This window comes from Eleutherodactylus coqui, chromosome 7 (assembly GCF_035609145.1).
Source record: "Eleutherodactylus coqui strain aEleCoq1 chromosome 7, aEleCoq1.hap1, whole genome shotgun sequence".
In the NCBI taxonomy this organism is placed as follows: Eukaryota; Metazoa; Chordata; class Amphibia; order Anura; family Eleutherodactylidae; genus Eleutherodactylus; species Eleutherodactylus coqui.
Genome location: NC_089843.1, coordinates 93,432,817 through 93,438,816, shown reverse-complemented (window position 1 = coordinate 93,438,816; position 6,000 = coordinate 93,432,817).

Sequence of the window (6,000 nt, the reverse complement as noted above, 5' to 3'; positions counted from 1 at the left end):
CAGAGCCTAAGTAAGAGAGGGTCAAAAGAAAAGAAAAGAGTAGTGTGACCGCTAGCCCTGATGGTGGCGTGGTGGCTATTTGCAGCAATAATAAAGAATTCATATTTTAGGGTACTGCATATTAAAGGGTCTGCATATAGAAAACAAACAAAACTGGAGGACTACAATCAGAGATTACATCACCTGTGATCACTGAGAACCATATGGTTGGGTCACATCTTTGGTTAATATACCAATAGAACCAATAAAAAGGAATCACAGTAAATCAGATGTAAGCATCTGCTCCATCAGCACTGTGCCTATGGCCACAGCCAATAAGAGCCAGGAGAAGAATGATTGTGGCTTGAGGCTGTCACATAGACACTCCTGAATCATAGTGATATACTCAATCATATTTCTTATACTAACCACTCAGTATCCAGAAACATTTGGTGCCTTTTATCAATGCGTCAACAGATGACATTTAAAGAGACCAACTAGTTAAACATATAATTCTATTAAGATGTTCATACATAACTAGTTCATATAGTAGGTTGGTCTTTTCTCTAGGTAGCGTAACAATAGTCTATGGTTGCATAAAAACCAGACACTGGTTGATTCTAATGCAAGAAACCTGTCTAAACCAGATGTACATTTAAAAGGCTACCAGGCTATATTCCCACAATCAAACTCTCTTCAGATATAGTATATCAGACCACTAACTTAAGCCAGTCTGCAGCATCCCATAGGGAGACCCCGGACACCTGACATACGTGGGGAGCTATGAGGGTAAAGTGATGGCTTGTCATGGCGGCATTTACCAAACTCCTTTCCCGGAGGGATACACGCAGTCAAGGCCAGAGTGTTACTGCGGGCCACCATAGACACCCTTTGATAGGGAATGCCAATAACACAGGAAAATAGGGGCTGTAGTTGTCACGGGTGACATTTATGACCAGACCTATGTGCTGGGCAACTACAGATTCTCCCCTACTTAAGAATAAGCCAACCCCGGCGCCTCCAAAACAGAGTTTATAAATCTGTAGTCGGGCCATCTTGAGTGTATTACTTTCATTCCCTTTAAGAAAACACTGCGCAGTCATGGAGTGTGCAAGGTGAAACCTGTAAACACAACTCCTACCCCTGGTCATCTATATGTCAGGATGTACCCACTCCCAGTGTAGTGTGACTAAAAAAAGTGTGACTTTTTATTTATGACAGCGTGTAAGGACTATGACTTGCAAGTACATTTGTATAAAATCTACTAGGCTGAACAGAATTCAAAAGCACTAGTATTGCTATGGATCTTCCTACATGAATCTTTGCTCCAAAGACTGGTAAGATAAGATAAGTGGCATGAACATCACTATCTTTTTAGAGAAAGAAACACACAAAAATATGAAAGGGTAACTGGCAGGAAAAAGAGCAAAAAAATATCAGCGAAATAGTCAGTAGCTTACGTCAATACTGCTGTCCGTGATTTGTAAAAAGGTGAACGGAAGGCCCCGCCCCCTGAGACGGGCTGAAATGGGCTGCTAACATTAAGATGGGACTAAGGGGGTCCAGGAAAATGGAGGTCCCTGAAAATACCCGCAACCCCTGTCCCTACCTACTTGCCCCCCTGGGCTAAGGCCCAGGGCTACAACTGTGTGACGGTCCCTACATTCGCTAGGAAAGGGGGACACCGGGACTAACAAACAGACAGAAACTGGAACAAACAACAGCAAGGAGAGTCAGACTATCCAGGTCAGCAACGAGAGGGTACGCGGTACAAGAGGGTCAGGCAAAAGGCAATGTCAGGTCCAAAAACAGGTAGTCAACAAGTCAGGAGTCACAAAGAAGCGTGCTGGTGTAGCAGGAAGACCAAACTAACACCGGCACTGGAATGCAGATACAAGCAGGTTTAAATGCTGTCAGAGCTCTCGCCCCAGCAGCTGATTGGGGCGGGGAGTCTCAAAGCAGCTGAGAGCACCTAGCAGCATTGGAGAACCCACCCCCAGCCCTGCAGGAGGCAGAGAAGCAGACACCAGCCGGGTAGCCATGGTACCAAGGATGCCTAGTGGGGCAACACCCACTGCGTCCCTTGCAACCCGGCGGCGAGGAGGAGCTCGACGGCCAGGGGAGGTGATGAGGACTGGGGCTCCCCTGAGCTGCACGGCAGCAGCCCATTTGACAGGACCGGCGGTGAGGGCACGAGGGAGCCGCGAGCCGCTGGTCCTGATAGTGGCATTAGCTAAACTAGTGTTTCTAAATTAGCATTAATTAATTATATTTTAATTAGACATATATGCATGGGAATATAAATGACTTCAGCAAGAAATTACTTCAGAGAGCTTGAGCAACTGAAATATAAACATGAAACACTCCCTTACTTCTCCTCCTGCACATTACTAGAACATTATAACGTTGCAAACAATCAAACTTTTCAATGTGAAAACAGTTAATGCATTATGCAAAAAAGGTAAACTTTAAAGTCCTTTCTTTAGAAGGGGCATAACTGGGGAAAAGAGCAATGTCTCTTACAAAAAGAGTCTATTGTTGAAAATGAAAGTTATTATGTGGAAACGCCATTCTTGTCAGCTCGTATCACTGATTGCTTCCACCTTGTGCCCCAGATACAGTCGGGTCACTTACTGATGGACCCTCATCATCCTTAAACCTCAGGGACCTGGTAGAGGGAGATGCTGTCAGAGTACTGTTCTCAGACATCAGGAAAGAAGGAGGAGATTAGCAGATCTCAGAGGTAGCCACAATAATAATCCAGGTACGGCTTGCCGTTCTCCCATGAAATTAAAGTAAAAATTAGCGTCCCCATATTCCAGCACAAAAGGCGTCCCCATGTACTGGGACCTCGTGAACAGCAAACCTCCTGAAGACATTGACTCTTTCCCATCTCAAGCATTCATTTTAATAACCTCCTATTATACCACATGACATGACAGACTTGATACATTTACATGCAAACATTGGATTTTTGCAGACATTAACCTCTCAAGCACTGCAGCTGGGCAACACACATACTGAAAATGACAAGACAGTCTTTGCACAGTGCATCTACATGAGACAAACATGTATGACATTTATTGGGGAGCCCAGGATGATGTGCTGGGTCACTACAAGTCCACCTTCACCGGTCAGCACAAAATATTTCAGATGTTCAAACATTAAATACAAATCGTGGTCGAGTGGATTAAGACCTTTATGGACCTCCAGTAATCGATAGAAGGTTGCCACCCTTGGATGTGCTGGATTTAAAAAGTCAAATTCATTTTGATCCAAAAGTCTTTTGCCAAGGATTGCTATAGGATGCGACATTTCTTCTGATACTCCTTCACAGGGTCAAATTTCAAAACCTCAAGCTTGCTTCATCTCTTATAATGAACATACTGTACACATAGTCTTATATTGGGATGTGTTGAAGATCACCACATTTCCCATTTTGCTCAAAGGTTTCACAACAAAAGCCTGGTTATTCATAAACCAAGCAATGCCATCATCTCCTCCTGGTAAAAATTCACAGGTATTGGACCAGCCTGGGCCTTTAGAGTGTCGATATCTTTGAGGACACAATTTAGAAATATATCAATATTACTGAAATCCCGCTTGGATAGAATATTGATACTCTTTTTTTAAGGTTTGTAAACAGACTGCTGACATTGACGGCACTAATTCAGCTTTTTTAGATAGGGCTGTACAATAGGGTAACAATAGGGATACATTTTTACCCTCCCCATTGACTTATGTACCTTCTACACATATTTAGTTATCTTTGTATGTGGTTTGAAGTCTGTCTTTATGTTTGGCTTATGGAGGTTTTTTAAAAGCACATGTAATAAAGGTTATGCTTTATGGTAGCTAATTAGTGAATTCTTGATTTTTTCGGCTTTCATTGTTCACCTCGGACCCTCTGGCAGTCTCCTTGTCAGTCGTTGATTTATTATATGGTACTGCATTACTTATAGGTATACTACAGTTGAGCCATTGTATCTACCATGTTATAAAAGTATAAAAGTTGTCTTATAGATATGAAGTCTCTGATATATATCATTTTTTTATGGGGGACAGTATGTGGCACTTTTTCATTTCGAGCCACATTGTGCGACATACGTTTACTGAGGAGTACAGTACAGGATAGAAAAGTGGTGGTGCTGACTATCGGTACAGCCAGGTGTGGCCCAGAGCAGGCCCAAGATGTCTGAACAGACAGGACCTATGTACTACTTATATACTCTCCTAGAAGCATTGCTTATATAAATAGTACATGCATGGCATCCAATAAACTATACATCATTGAGTGGATACCATATTTCTCTATACAATTGAGTCTTACACCCTCCATGTGCTGCCATACAAGCTTTGTACACATGCGTGCATATGAGCCCTTATGTTGTATTTTGGTACATGTCTCCTTGCAGAGGAGGGGGGTATTAAGGTGGATTTGCAAACACTAATGCTTTACACCTAGCAACCTTAATACTAAGAATATATTCAATATTCCCCCACCCCATGTAAATAATAGGAACAGTTATAAGTGTCATATAAAGGCCCAATGTACGCGGGCATATTTGCACTACGGGATTTGGAGTGAGCATTCGCCTCCGGATCCTGCAGCAAATACTGCCCATAGACATGCAAAGCAAAACGCTTTTCCATGCCCATGAGCGGAAATCAACTGCGATTTTCCACTTGCGGGGGATAAATTGCAGCATGTCCTATTCTAGTACGAACCTCGCACAGCCTCACATGGATGGCTTCCATTGCAGTCAATGAAAGCTATCCGCCCCATGGCCAGTTGCCGCAGATCCATGGCGAGTCACTGTGGATCTGCATCATCGCCAGTGCATCATTCTCTGCACTGCGCATGTGCGGCGGCGTGCCAGTCGGCACATCCGCAGAGCAGAGAGAAGACAACATGACAGGTACACGGGAGTCACCGCTGGGACATAGGGTCTGATTCTGCTGCGAGATCTCGCAGTTGGAATCCGACCCGCCGTGTGCATTTGGCCAAAAGCACAAGGTAGCAGACCAAGTATATTTATACACACCAAAGAACTATAAGTTACATTACTCCTTATAATACTAAGCTCATCTGCTGCAGAACCTTTCCTGTCTGCCATTGATTGATGTGAAACATTTTCATCATTTTCAAATGGAAGGATTAGAATAGCTGAGGTGTGTATTATTCTGTTTTGCAGCAGCTGGGATGCAGAATAGTGTCATATACACTGCAGCTACCGAAGAACCTGTTTTGTTAATGCCATGTCAGTCTACAGAAATGTTTTGCAAAAGTGAACTGCGACAGATTGTTCCTGCAGGAAGGGGTGACCTGAATCTGTACTTACCTCTATAACTGTCAGGTTCTAAGAGGCCAGGTCAAGCCAGTTTGCTCTGAATGATGGCCACTGTATGGGATGAGACCCTGCTGCGCAAGAAGATATCATCTTGGTTCAATTTTCTGCACCTTTTATACTTCAGTGCCTCCTTCAGTTTATCCAGAAGTGTCGTGTAATACACAAGCATGATAGTCGACCCCTTTGGATGGTAGTCCACAAGCAGCATCCCATCTTTATCCCAGAAGACAGAAGCCATCACCTTGGATGATGACTTCTGCACTCTAACCTACTTTGGATGCAGGGAACTGCGGTGTCTGCTGTTTTAACTCAAGATCATATATAAAAATCCATGTTTTCTCATCATCACCAGTTGAGACAGGAAGGCATCAGCATTAGGGTGGCCCAAAAAGCTCAGCTTTCAACTATAAAGCAAAACACCCTCTAATTGTTTTCCATTTAATAACAAACCTTTATTTGGGGCAGAGTTTCAGGTACTTATGTCTACGACAAGGTTGGGCTCAAAGACCATGAATTTTCAGACTTTTTACTAATGACAAAGAAGAAAAACAAATGTTTCTTGGAAGTGGAAGCAAATCACAAGGCTGTTCTAACACAGATTACCAAGGAGTCTGCTGTCCAGTCCTTAAGCACTGACTGACAAGTATTTGTGTCATAATTTTTATATATT